Here is a 16,050-nt window from a genome sequence, read left to right on the forward strand (position 1 = left end):
TCGTCAAAAAATGAGTATAATTTTAAGCATTACAGAGGGATGAAAAGATGTAATTTGCATTGAAAAATCAGGTTTGTGGCTGCAGGAATTCGTGGGGATATACAGGTAATCTTAACAGTGTGTAATTAAGACTGTCTATTATATCTGTGGAGATACAGATAAAAAGAATGTTCCCCCGTTTACCATTATGCTATCAATAGGTGCATAACTCCGTCAGTTAACTTTAAGAACTACACACACTAGTGTTAGCTTGATGACTCATATAGTTTGATTGACAACCAGACATTGGACAGAGCTCTCATTATACCAGCGAATGTCAAATCTGCCCGACAACACCTTCCTTCTATATTTGTATCATAAATATATAAGGAAGGTGTTGTCGGGCAGATTTTTGTAATAATAACATAATGAGTTTATAATACCATTAATTACTTAGGACTTCACAAATAATGCTTATTTTTAATTAAGCACTTTTCTTTTAAACCAGGTCTGCACCTGTGGGAATGTGTATTTAATGGAGGTTATAAGCGGATGAAGCAGATTTAAGAGAGCAATACATTATGTTCCTTTAAAATTATTTAGTGTGTGTATATAATGATCAAAGGGAACATGTGGCATGATTAATCTGTATGTTTGTTTATTTCCACAGGTCCATCTGAGTCAGCCAAAGATGTGTGAGTATTCCCAGTACACCAAAAAAAACAAACAAAAAAAACAAAAAACTTTGGCAACTCATTGTTTTCACAAAAACACCAGTTATTATTCTCACACACACACACACACACACACACACACACACACAAAAAGCTATAATAATAAAAAAATGATATAATAATTATTTTTTTATGATACATTTTTATTTATTTTTTATTTGTTTTTCAGTTGTCTCAATAACTGAATTATCTTTCTTATTGTGGTGAAAACTATGGTTACCTGGTACATTTTAGTAGATTTTTTTATTTTATTCTGCAATTTCTTTCGCATATTTTTTCAAAAGACTTACTTCAGAGAGAGTGAATAAGATAAACAGGAAGGGGGAAGTAAACCTCCCAGTGTCCTTCGGTTTCTGGAACTGCTTGTCAATCAATTTCCCTTCAGAGGAAAAAAAACCAAAAAACAGTGGGGCTTAAACTCTGCCTGTCATTTTCCAAACAGTTTCTGGACTTATTCTCCCACATGCGAACAGCAAGCACTAGCACTCCGCAGGAGAGAGTCTCGCTGCCACACACATTCACCACAATAACACACCAGACCTGCAGAGATCTAATGCATCATACATATTCACAAGCCTCTTGTAAGATTTGCATTACTGTGTTCAGGGCTTCTAATCAAGGATCTCTATAGGATAGTCTCACCAAACATTTTATGCATGACCCCTCAAGACTTTGATCATCTCTTAGTTCTGTTCTGGGCCCACAGGCAGCAAGACGATTCGTCTGTCGACGATGAGAAGAGGATGAACTATGGTGGAGTGTATGTGGGCTTACCTGCAGACCTCAGCAACGTGGCCATCGGCCAAACACCCTCCACACACAAAGGTGAGATAATGACACAGCTTTACATGCACTTCCCCTCTGTATTCACTTATCATTAGTTGTAGTATTAGTGCAAGTGCTAGTAATAGTAGATAAAGTCAACAGTAGATGTAAAAACCAGTGATCAGACAATAAATCAGACAGTCTGATGATCAATGGAATAGATAGATGTAATTGCTGTGTAGTAATAAAGTAGTCAGAGCAATATCAATATAGATTATTCAAATATTGAGCCAAAGTCTTTTATCATTTCAGTGTTAATTTGATTCCATCTTAAACACCGTGTTTGTAAAAAGTACATGTGAACTTAGAAAGTGGCATAAGAAAAGACTTATGTACCTTTTGTCTCTCCTTACCTTGTTAATCCACTGAGGTATATATATATATATATATATATATATATATATATATATATATATATATATATATATATATATATATATATATATATATATATATATATATATATATATATAAAGAGAAAGAAGGAAATGTAAGTGGGAATGACGTGGGAATGAAGTTTCATTCTCTGCCTTCTCTTCCAGAAACTCATTACTTACTCTATGGAAACCAATTTCCTCAATTCTCTCTGGTCTTATGTTGAGAATTAATAAAGACGTAGAGAATACAAAAAAAAAAAAAAAAAAAAAGGGTGTGGAAAAAATCTTAAATTAAAGTAATGAATTATATTTAGTTGTGTGTGTGTGTGTGTGTGTGTGTGTTCTGGGACAGTTGTTCTTGAAGGCTTAGGGATGTGTATTAATTGGAGAAACATCTTTCCTCAGGGGAAGATGAAACTGCTGAGTGCCAAAGAGAGTGTTAGTAAAGCTAAAGGTTTGTGTGTGAGGGGATGCACATCAGTAGTTTTTAAAAAATAAATAAAAGTATATAAATATATATATATATATATATATATTTGGTAATTGAAATAAAGCTGGAATAAAATAGAATATAAAAATTTGTTGAAAAACTTAAACGAAAATGTTGTCTTGTCAACTAACTTAAGCTGAAGCACTAACAATACTAAATTCTAAAACTGAAATGATAACAATATAGAAATCTAAAAAAAAAATGACAAAAGCACAGAATTACTCAAATGAAAATGAAAATATAAAAGCCGATTCAAAATAATATTAAATATTATATAATAGTATATAAATAATACTAAAATAACACTGATCCTCATGCATGTGTGAGAGAGTGGGATTGTGCTTAACTATATTAACTAACGCATATTTCCATCAACAGAATAATGATATTCAGAGCTGAACGCACAGATATAAAGGTAAGCCCATCTTTGCTTTCTTATACAAACATCAAAGTATGCCACTTACATAAAACCATTATTGATCAAATGGCGAACAACATACGGACCCTCACAGCCTACAGCTTTCTAAGGCGACCTTACCGTATTTGGAATTGGAACTCCATGAATAACACTCCTCAAATTATTTCAATGGAGTTTGATGTTAGCATGTTGCTAAGCTAACAACGCAAAACTCTTAATGAGCACAAATATTGAGTACTACAATTGGTTGTCTTACGCAGGGTTCACAGTGATGCCTTAGATTAACCATTGGGTTCTCCAAAGAACCTTTGAGTGAACAGTTCTCAATTTTTTATTTAATTTTTTTTAGTGTGAAGTGTGATTATTTCAATAATCAAAAAAGAACGTTTTTTTCCCCCACTGTTCACTGCAAAGGTTCCATAGATGTTAAAAAAAGTTCTTCATGGAACCATCAATGCGAATAAAGAATCTTTATATTTATGTCTTGTAATCTTTATGTTTTGTAGTCCACTCACTATGTTTTAAAGCCAAGGTTTCTTAGAAAGATGAGCTATGTATATGCACGTACACTGACTGCTCTCTTTCTTCTTTAACTCTTAGGGCTGTCCGGAGGGATTCTTGGCTGAAAAGTGCTGCGTAATAATCCCAACAGGACGCAATCTTCATCGTTGTTGATTGGCTCGTTGGGACACAACGGAATCCTCTGAGGGCCAATCATCTAATTGAACGCTCTGGAAACTGAACTAGAATTAGTTCTGCTGACAAGGTCAGAGGTCAGAGACAAATCTGAGTTTGTTTGCGTCACTCAGTGAATTTAAGGGCAACTGTATGTTTCTCAGGACAACGACACCCAAATGACAATCACAAAGCAATGTGGAATCTGTAAATGTGAACTCAAACCTTTTCCCTCACAATGTTGCTCTGTATGTCACGTTTACTAAGGGGGTTTCACAAGGGTCAAGTGGTTTCCAAGGGGGAAAGGAGGCACTTTTTATGCCTTTTCAACATGATCCACATCTTCTCAGACACACTTATCTAGTCATAACAGAAAATCATGTATAAGAAAGAACTGATTTAGTGAGTGTCATGTTTGCAAGACGAGGTACAGTACATGAAGTGCCTTAGAAGGAGCTTGTTTCTGTGCTGATGGTCTGTGAGGTGAAGGCTCTTATTGCTTCTTCAAGCCCTTTACTGTTGTCCTGAGGTGAAATCAAGGGTTATGTGTTTATGATTGGTTTTAAGGTCCCTCCATTCCGGTAACCCAATTAGAGTGACCCAGTGAAAGCCTCTGAAGAACAAGTTTATCTGTGCTAGCAGCGTCTGACTTGAGAGAATTCTGAGGACCGTGAAAGTAGGCCAGCGATCGCACTCAGGTCAGCTGGAACACACACTCCTGTGACAGGGCAAATGAGTTGAGGAGTGAAAGAAAGTGAGAGCCGGACCGTCTCACAGCGGGTGCTGAATAAAAGGCCAGTGACATGGGTTCTAGCTGAACTCCCATGAACTCCCATTTTCTTACACCTAATGCCGGATACTCTCTACACCACTTTCAAAGTTGTTGGATCGCTGTTAATCACACACTACACAACTGACGGGGATACCATTTAGTTGATACACATTGCACAACATTTCAATTGAAGAATCGCAGATAACACTGTCTGTTCTACCTTCTACGTTTTACAACCAAACAAGCAAGAATTGCTACAGGAAATAACGCAAGGTCACGCGTGAGCCAGGATTTATTCTTGTTAAAATGATGCACCCAAGAAGCCTGTGAATCCAAGTTTGTCTGTGTGTTGATTTGCAGCACAAAAAAAAAAAAAAAAAAAAAAAAAAATGAAGGAAAGAATGGTTGCTAGTAGAAGCCATGCTTGCTGATGTTTTGTTGCAGCTCTATGACTCCTCCCCCTGAATTTTCCTTTCCCCTGTATCTTGCGCTCTCATTGGCTGTAGGTCGTCGCTGATGTGACTTCCATTCAAAATATTTCACACTACATACTAAATATGTCGGCGAAGCATAGGCGCTTCTCTTGCTTCTTCGATACACCACGCGATTGTCACTCACGTGAACAAGCACTGATTTGCCTCTGATTTCGGGAATTTGTCTACAAAACTGTCGGCGAGTGAAAATCAGGGCTAAAATTGCTGTGTGTACCAGGGATTTAAAGGTAGAAAATGTTTTTTTGTAATTTTGAAAATTGCTACTCGCCGTTCCAAACCTGTGACTTTTTTTCTTCTTCTGTGGAATCCAAAAGAAGGAATTTTGGAGAATGTACTAATCATTAAGGTACATTGTGCAATGTACATCATTTCAAAGACCATAAAATGATCATAAAGCATCATAAATATGAGAAAATTAGGTATTTAGAATTAGGTTTTTTTTTTATTAAAAAAAGAAGTCACGTATGCTCACCAAGGCTGGATTTATTTAATCAAAAATACAGTAAAAACTGTAATATTGTGAAAATGTTAAATATTTGTTTCTATTTTAATATATTTTGAAATGTAATTTATTCCTGTGATGGCAAAGCTGAATATTTCAGCATCATTTTGTCTTCAGTGACACATGATCCTTCAGAAATCATCCTAATATGCTGATTTGGTGATCAAGCCTTTTTTTTAATGTTAAAAACCTTTAGCCTGCTTGACATTTTTCATGGTTCAAAAGATCAGCATTTATTTAAAATATAAATCCTTTGTAACATTATAAACATCTTTACTGACTTTTGGTTACTAATTTTGCTTAATTTAATCAGTTCCTTGCTGAATAATTTCTTAAAAAAAAAAAAAAAAAAATATATATATATATATATATATATATAGAGAGAGAGAGAGAGAGAGATAATATATAGAATATATTGTAAATGATAAGTTAATGTATTTGTGTCCTATTTTTAGGGCTTTACAGCATTGTTTTTTTTTTTTTTAATCCCAAGTACATTTGCACCCTTTCTCTCTCACACTTCTAAACCGCGTGAAAGCTCTTTCACAGATGCATCATAGATGAGAGATTCTAAAAATGAGTGTTTTTCTCAGGTGCAGCTCTCACCAGCAACTTCACAAGTAAAGCAGCAGTTTCCTGAAAATCCTGGAAAAAATGTACTCTGAATCCTTTTTTCTGCTGATTGATTGACACCTAGAGTGAACGTCCAAAAGCAAAATGTCAAGTGATTATTCCGGTGATTATTTATTCATTCAGTTATTTCGATTTGAATATATTTTATTTGAACAGACAGATTTCAGAGACCACTTTTCCCAGAAAGCTGTATCGCAGTGGCTCTGTTAAAACGTGTTTTACTTGTGTAAAACAGCGTGGTGTGAATTTTGAGCAAGATTAGCTCCTTGTCTGAAAACTGATAGATAGGAGGACTGTTTGGAAAACCTGTTTGAAACTGTAAATTGTTTTTTACATTTTTTTATAAAGCTGCTTGTGGCTCAGAAATGGCGCACTTCACCTTTAAATAAAAAAGAAAAACTCGAACTCAAATTGCATTTCTTTAACTGCTTTAACCAACTCATGAGGGTATACCATGATGTTTAAAACTTATTTTGAAGGTTGTTAACATTTCCTTACAAAATATTACTTTAGGAGAAAAGGATGAATGTGAAGAAAATGATTACAAATGGCATTTCAAATCTCAGTTATACTCAGGAACTCTAAAATATGAGTTTTTTTCATTCATAGTTGTTATTCAGAGCAGCATAAATTAAAAAAATACGTAATATTATTTTAAAAGCTCTTTCATTTCAACATGGTGTTAATAAAAGTGAAATGAATGCATATATGAGTGGAAATAAGTTATTGGCTTTCAGTACAGGTCATGTTAAACATTGATATATGTCTCAATCTGTCACACAAGTGATGGAGTGTAGATTTGGGTGAAGTTTGACTCTCTCACATGTACTTGTTCTGTAATGATTGTAAGCTCTCATAATGGACTGTTTCATTCTGCCAGAACCTGAATGGCACAATGAGCTCTCTTTCTCTCTCTTGTTCAGTGCTTTATAATCTAACATTAGAAAAGGGATCGTGAACAAGCAGATTCCGGTGCTGAATTTCTTTACTGCTGCCAATGTATTTTTGTCCATTTTATATCAGTCCCTTTATTTTGGATTAAACAGACACTTGATAATTATACTAGATAATACTTACTAAATGTTCATCTACTGTCTGAATACATAATTCCCTCCCTCCTCCCCTCACCCCCTTACCCCCTCCCTCCCTCCCTCCCTCCCTCCCTCCCTCCCACTCTCTCACTCTCTCACTCTCTCACTCTCTCACTCACTCACTCACTCACTCACTCACTCACTCACTCACTCACTCACTCACTCACTCACTCACTCACTCACTCACACTTACTTACTTATACTTACTTACTTATACTTCCTTCCTTCCTTCCTTCCTTCTAACTTCCGTACTTACTTACTTAGCCTACTTACCTACCTGAGTTAGTTTTACAGCAAGAACAGCATACAAAAAAGCCATGGTCATTTTCTTCAGCACGGAGGAGGCTGACAATAGCTCAATCGTCTGCTCAATAAATCTATTGGCACGACTACTCCTGCAATCATCAGTGTATAAAATATACAGGAGTGAAGAAAGGACACAGACAATGCCTCTGACAAACACCCATTCTCCCTTATACTCTCTGGATTCGATCAGTTAAAAAGTCAAGGATCCAACCATTAATACTAAAATCAAAACCAAAGCTAAAAAGTTTCTCTACTAAAATGTGAGGTTATATCGTAGTAAAAGCAGATGAGAAACCAACAAATAATTCAACAGAGTGGTATCCTCTACTCCACGCCTGGCCCCAAAAGAGGGTCAGGGGATTCTTGTACCTTTGTAAGAAGCTCTTTTTTTCAGCATTCTTTTAAAACTCTTCATTACTAAGGAAGTCAGATCAACTGGCCTAAAATCATTTAGTGCTACTGAATGATTGTTTTTAGCCACTGGAATGACTGTAGAGGTCTTCCATAAACTCGCCACTTTCTGTTAAATGAGAGACATTTGAAAAATATAATAAAGGGACTATAGACTATAACCAGTAGTATAACCTATAGTAGTATAAGACTATAACCAGTTAATTAACTTTTCTGCTCACAAAGTATATTCCTAAAATCATAAGTATCAATCAAACCTTACATAAAATTCATTAAATGCTTGTACAAGCTGAAAATCATCTCTATACCCTTCCAATACCACTTTGAATCTCTTTTGGATTTTATACCAACAATGGTTTTCATACCATCCAGGCTGAGCCCAAATTACTATTTTTAACTCCCATTCTATCCTTTCTTTATAACGCAGCTTTGCCTTATTTATCTCCAATTTTACTTCTTTTTTTAACTGATTGAAAAAATGATTTCCTTCCTGAAATGTGCATCACTGTCTTTCTTTAAACATGGATATACCTTTACAGACCTTTCAGATGTTATGGATGGATGGATGGATGGATGGATGGATGGATGGATGGATGGATGGATGGATGGATGGATGGATGGATGGATGGATGGATGGATGGATGGATGGATGGATGGATAGATACTGTAGATAGATACTGTAGATAGATAGATACTGTAGATTTTTTCCTTCCTTCCTTACTTCCCTGAGTTTTACAGCAAGACCAGCATACAAAAAAGCAGTGGTCATTTTCTTCAGCGCGGAGGAGGCTGACAATAGCTCAATCGTCTGCAAAGTGTACAATAAATCTATTGGCAATGGCATGACTGCTCCTGCAATCATCAGTGTATAGAATATACAGTGAAGAAAGGACACAACCCTGAGGGTGAAGGCAATGCCACTGACAAACACCCATTCACCCTTATACTCTCTGGATTCAACCAGTTCACAAAAGTCAAGGATCCAACCATTAAAACTACTAAAATCAAAACCAAAGCTCAAATGCTTCTCTACTAAAATGTGAGGCTATATCGCATTAAAAGCAGATGAGAAACCAACAAATAAAATCCTAGCATGAGTCTTACTTCCTTCTAAATGCTTAAGAACCAAATTCAACAGAGTGGCATCCTCTACTCCACGCCTGGCCCTGAATGATTGTTTTTAGCCACTGGAATGACTGAAGAGGTCTTCCATAAACTCGCCACTTTCTGCTGAATGAGAGACATTTGAAAAATATTATAAAAAATAGGTCCCAATTGCTCTGTACAGGAGATAAGCAGCCGACCCTCAGGGCCCGGTCTTTTCCTGGCTCTTGAATACTTAAACACCTTAATTACACCCAGTTCTGCAAAAGTGATAAGACTATTATCCTAAAATCATAAGTATCAATCAAATAGTAATATTCACATAATTGTTACTAAGAGAGAACAATTATTTGCAGAAGGCAAAGTTTAGAGGGTATATAGTGTTTGTGCTGTATGTGACTACATAGATTTTTCAACTGATTCTCTTTGTCATTGTCACTGCAACAGCACTGGCTATCACTAGTTTGATGTGAGGCGGGGGGTCTGCGTGTGCTCTGCGGGGTCTCGCTGGTGCTCCTGATGATTCACTGAAGCCCAGACCTCAACCAGCCTGACAGGGAATAAACCGCAGCCACAGGCACCGTAACCTTTCCCCACGGCTGCGTTTGACACTTTAAAGGCATTTTTCCATACATTATCTCTGACATTTTACATAGTCTCACATCCCTCTAGGTTTAGACAAACCTCCAACAGTGTGACTGACAGAAATAAAAATATCTCACAGTCTTACAAGATCAAGGAATTAACTGCATTTCAGCTATACGCTTTATTTATGTGTTTGTATAGCTGATATCTAAATACATTTGATATAATTACACCATTCTACCATTAGGTGGAGCCATATTGCCATTTAAAATATCACATTTCTCCATTGACCTTGACTAATATAATATAATATTGGGCTGCTGTGGGGATCTGTAAACCTGTCAGGAATAATCCTTTAATGATGGACAGTTGCCTTTTTAAACAGTTCCTTGGTTTTTGAAGGACATATTGTTGGCTTAAGACTCCAATGAGCTAAGCTAAGTGCTTGGTGAGGAATAGGAAACATGTGGAGTATTATATGTCAGATTTGGGCATTAATTGGCTATTCTCTGTGTCCTAAGTAGGCCCGGAGCGGTAATTTTCCGCCCCTCTAACCCACTTAGAAGTGCATCAGCGGCCCATGGGACAGTGAGAGCAATGCAGGCCTCAAAATAGACATGGAGAGTTACATTGGGTTTTCAGGTTATGTTCTCCCTGATTGAAATACGCTGCTGCAGACATGGATGGAGATGGTGAGGTTGAGCAGGGCCGTTCTGTTTACCCAGTTAAAGTGACACCTTGTTTTTCTCATTTAAAGTGCATTTACTGCACATCTTTTTGCGCATTTTTATGTTCCATGTTGATTGGGACACTTTCCCATGTCATCTCAATTGAACATTTCATTTTATTATTAATATTACTGTGTAATGCATAGGCTCAATAATACTAATTAAATGTAATATGATTATTTTAAGTATTTTGCTATCCTATCCACAATTATATAGCCTGCTGCATTTTACTATTTATTTTTAGCATAATTTTCCCCCCTGCTGACAGCAACCTTGTCAGAACAGACCTGTGACCTATTTTTGTGTAGCAATTCTCAACCCATCAGTTCAGCACCACTATGTCTGTCTGAGAATAAAATGAGCCGTCCAGCGTTGTCGAAAACGTGGGTTGCCGAGTTCATTTCGCATTATTGCTATTCTCAGGAAACCATTCATTATGGGCTATTAAGATGTTCGGAGCTCAAAACGGCCACTCTCACTAAACACACAAACACACACATGTTCCGTTAGCTGCCTATCTTGATTGACTAGCCTCAATCTCTCATAGTGCACATTTATTTTCGGAAAGCCTTATTTTCTCCTGAGGAAGCAGAGAGTCAAGTTCAACTAGCACATGTAACTGTACGTTCTTCAAACAGAATTATTACAAATGTGACCCTTGACCTGCTTAATGAAAAGGAGAAATGAAAAGAGGAAGAAAGAAAGGATGATAAATTTCCTCCTAAATAAAGTTGTTGCTTTGTCTGTGGGTTGGATGTGCAGGGGTTAATGGAGACTGTGTGTGATGGATAAAAGCATGTGTATCATGTTTGAGCAGCATCATTTCATTTGGGTCTAGGCTGGTTGGTTGGTTTTATGCTGTTTTTCCACGTTGGACCATCCACTGTTGTTTTTGACAAGAAAAAAACCCCCAGAAAAATAAATCAGAAAATCCCTAATGATAGGTGAATAACACTGATGTAGAAGCACCTAACCCTGGTTGTAAGCCTGAACTTGACAAACTGTAAACTTGTCCCTCAAAAACTGATTGATTGTAATGTTGTTCCAGGATCAACAAAGATGTTGATCCAGGAACATGTTGTACTTGGTTAAATCACGTTCACTGAGCCAATCAGGGACACCAACACGAGAATATTTGAGCATAGTTGTAAAAACAATGTAGTAGAGCCTGAATCGCTAGAACAAAATAACAAAAAAAGGAAAAAAAAGAGCATAACACAGTATCTATGCATCCATAGCTAATCATAGACAGACCAGGAGCAGGCTATGGAAAATAAGATCAGGTCAGATATATCTGATTCTGTGCTGTTGTGTCTGTCTGGGTCCCCACAAACTCATAACTCTGGAATCTGGTCTGTTTCCTGTGCCTAATGAGGCCGCTGTAAATCTCCCATGGGCCTCTGTGATTGTGTACAAAATGAGGATCGGACAGAAGATATAAACCTGCTGCAACAGGCACTAATGTAGAATTAATGGGTTCAGGTGCTATAAATACCATTAAATGGCTGCTAATAATGTCCTTATTCTAAACCTGATGTTCATGCCAGTGACCATTTATTTTAAAAAGTCAATGTGAAATAAGAAGTGATCCCATTGACAGCAGGCTATTGGATAATGTTATAACCAGTTGCCCAAGGGTCGGCAGCGTTACGGCACGTGGGGGGATAATCGCATGGTTTTAACACAGGTTAAAATCTCACACTTAATAAAACAGGCTGTGTGATTATGAGGAAGGATTACCCCAAAATGTACGTCCGTATGCAAGTTTGAGGGACTTTATTGAAATGAAGTGCATACACTTCTTTAGCGATTGTCACGTGTCAGTGATTATCCCTCTCTGTGCCGATGTTGGCATGTGTGTTGTTTTAGTAAACCTGCATTAACGTCTTGCTCCATTCTGATTGAACAGCCTTTTACGATTCATTGCATTTCCTAAAATTCTTCTGTTTTAATCGGAAATATGCCACATTACAGAAGCGAAATTGTTGTTATGGGTATTAGTTGACTTTAAAGTATCTATCATTTCTTATGAATCTGCTTTTAGGTTAATGTTATTTGCAATGACAGTATAAAGTGGAGGCGATGGATTTTTTTATTTTTTTTTAGCTAAAGAATTTTCCGTTTTTATTGCTGATTTGAAACATATTATTGAAATATACTCTTGACAAACATATAGATATTTCTCAATAGATCTTCACCTAGAAACTCGGAGGGTGCTGCCAAGACGACTGCAGAGTGAATTGGTTTGCCTTTAAGGGACTTTGGTATGTGTGATAATCTGGTTTCCAGTTAAACAAATGAGGAAAAATGCAAACACTAACTGTAAGTGATGATGATAGAGTTTGGATCCAGACTTTGGCTGAAGGGCAAATGAGTGTGCATGGTCTCTCTCTCAGTGTGTGTGTGTGTTAAAAGAAGAACAAAAACCTGCCAGTGGGGTAAGACAATTAAACGTAATTAAAAGTGAATACAAGATTATTTTTCTGGCCCCATTGGCAGATATTTTTTCTCGTTGTAATAAACTCACTTTATTTTTCATCAATTTTTCAGAAAACATATCTTAATATTAAGTCATTTTGCTTCTCAAGTAAATGTGCCTTGATTTAAAAAGGTTTAGATATCTGTACTGGAAAACAAGTATGAACTTTTTATTTACTTTTTGCAGTGTGGTATGTCCCCATTAAGATAACTAAGTAAGCTTGTGTGCGTGTATATGAAAGGGTCAGACTGTGTGTGAGCAGTTTTCAACACCAGGCTAGTGTGAGGTGTCGAGGGCTTTCCCCACGCGTGTCACAGGTCAATGGAGATTACAGCAGAAGATCTGGCCTCCCACATTCAGTGAGATTGTGAGTGTGTATGTGTATGTGTGTGTAGGGATGTGGGTATGCAGTGATGAGTGAATTTCCTACTAGTGATGCTTGTAAAAGTGAATGTGCTGTGTGAGTATGTTGGAGGTTATGCATACATAGGGGTCATGCCTTGTTGGAACCTGCTATAATTTTTCTCTTTCTCCTGTTTTTCTTCTTAGTCTCCCCTTTACTGCAAGAAGCAACCAAACTCAGTAATTCAGTCAGAAATGGTTTCATGTGAATATCAGGGCAAGGGTTGCAGGGTCACAGAGGTCAGGCTCTTCTGTCATGAACTTTACAGAATCTGTCCCAGATGAGCAACTAAAATTTGGCTCCTACGTGTTTCATTTCATGAGCCAATGGCTCTCTGCCAATTCACAGCCAATAACGAGTCCAGAGGATTAAATCAGCTGCACAAATGAACGATTAGCCTATTAGTATTTGATTCATTGAACCGAAAAGTTTGAGGCTTTGTGTGAGATTATAGTTGTTAAAGAAACTAACTGTTTCTCCGCCTTGTAATATTGTGTAATCTACATAAACTGTAAGCCTCTAAGGATTAGTTTAGGTATTGTTTCTGTATCTTACTCAGGCTATCAAGCTCTTACATCACAGTGTTGCATTCTGGGATGCACACAAGTGGAGTGTATCTGTGAAGTCATGAAATGGAATGAAGCTAAATCTAATGAAAAAGTGAAAATCAGAAAGATACTTATCATGTTACATCATTTATCTGTCTCCTCCTGGGTTAAGATATTATCATAACACACATTCCTCCCAGATCCCAGTTAATGCAAACCAGAAACCAGGTCTATCTGCAGGCCACTGTCTTAAGTGATTCTCAGGCTTTTAAAACAAATCTGAAGGCAGTCTCTTATGTAACTCTGTGTTCACTGATTGGCATCTCAATTAAGTCCCCCTCAGTAATTCAAGAGTTTAAGACTGTTTAGTAATAATTGAGTCTGACCCTTACAGGCTCCGTTTGGCACCCAAAATCCTCTGCCAGCTGGCACAACTGCATCTTTACAGAAAGAAGCCAGAATGAGGGCACTTATGTAACCAGAGAGACTGGAACAGGGCAGCTATTAGGATGATAACAGCTCTGATGGGCCAGGTAATAATCTCTTTGACAGTATTATTACAAGCCATCAGTTCCACCCTCAGGTATGCGAGTTAAAAAGAGAGATACAGTCAGTATGCATGATTGATTTTTTTTATTTATAATTTACAGTCAATAGAATAGAAAATGCTATTTAAAATGCTACTGTAGCCTATATATAAAATTATGCATTTGTTATATATTATATATTTACTTACATTTTGACTCTGTATCAGCCGACCAGTTGCTCTTTATCGGGAGTGAAAATATTTCCAAACAAAGTCCCAGCAGAATCCTTTGCAAGTGGTGCTTCATCAGTCCCTGCATGCATCTGAATATGCCTCATTCTCTAATTATATGCCTAATTGTATTGCAGGTTAAAAAAACAGTATGTTAAAAGTGTGTCCAAATTCATAGTATTCTTAAAACTGTACACAGATTCTACTTCTACTTCTAAAGTGGTATTCTAAAGTGAGTATCCTAAATGTACACATTAGTACCCCATGAGGCCACGTGAAAGGAACTGTAAATAGCAGTGACATTGTCACATGACACTGACTTCATGGCAGATGAAGTTTGTCTGGATTTCACTTTGCACATATTCATACTATGTAGAACATACTTTTTAATCGTCGCAAAGGTCGTTCTTATTCAAATGTAGTATATACTAGGTTATACAAATTGGTTGAGGGAATGTTTCAATGAATCACTCATAAAGACAGACACTGTATTCGTTCTCAGATGGGGTGTGGTTTTGTCAAATCATAAAACAGTCACTTGGTTAATTCCTGAATGAATCAGTGTTTTTGAAAAAATCAGTTGAATAAATGATGCAAATACTCACTTATATGGAAAATAATGTAGTTTTGTCAAATCTTTTGTGCAAGTGATTTAATGAATCACTCATAAAACAGTCACTTGTTTAATTCCTGAATGAATCAGTGTTTTTGAAAAAAACAGTTGAATAAATGATGCAAATACTTTTCCGCAATCTACTGGTGTAACATTGTAAAGATTGGAATACACTACAAGACTTTCAAAAGAATTTTAAACACTAGGCATCATACTTTGTAAATGGTTACCGAAAAAACTGGGATATGACAAATGAAAACAATATGCGTTTTAAAATTAGCTCAATATCATGTTTGATATCCTACAACTGGATGGAATCGTAATTGGAAGCAAAAAAATTGGAATCTGTGCCCATCATACACTACACAATTTCCTGTGAAATCGGAAACTGTGATCAAAATCTCCAGACCGGCTCTGACTTTGGCAAGTATCAAAACTAGTATAATAATACTAGAGTAATATTAGTGTAAATCGGGGCAAATCATGTAGTGTATTCAGTCTTAACCTGCAGAAAGAGGAATATAGCAGTCACAAACACAAGCGAGCGGACTCGTACAATAGTGGAAAAGTCATCGATTTATCAGAGCTTTTTGGAATGCCACCCGGACAATCAGATTTGAGAAACGAAACTAACTGTTTCATAGATAGTTTTGCATAATTCATCAATTTCATTTGTAAACAGTCCCAAAATGAAATCTGACCAAAAGTCTGTTTGGTTATGAAAATATCCTTAATTACTTTAAATATTTAAAAAACTTGAAAATGCCTAAAACTCTCTCCTTTCATCATCTGGTGATGCATTTAGTGTTGCCAGGAAAAGGCTGAGCAGAATGTACTTTTAAAAAGGTTTTGATCTCAAAAAGATTTATTGCCACCTTCATTTCCCTTTGGTTATGTAAACGTCAAATCTTAACCTTTTCACTCTATTACTGTTGTTACAGGGCCCTATGGCATCACACCTGGTCTATGCACTGCCCACTCCCCAGTGATTGACCCACATGTGTGCAGCTGGCCTTGTAGAACACCTTGTTTCAGCAGATATTATGTAATACTATTTGGTTTGAACATATGCACCTGTACATATAGCTCTGTGAACATGTCTTAGCTTGCCAGCTCACTTCACACA

The sequence above is a fragment of the Squalius cephalus genome (assembly GCF_949319135.1).
Source record: "Squalius cephalus genome assembly, chromosome: 4".
Classification (NCBI taxonomy): Eukaryota; Metazoa; Chordata; class Actinopteri; order Cypriniformes; family Leuciscidae; genus Squalius; species Squalius cephalus.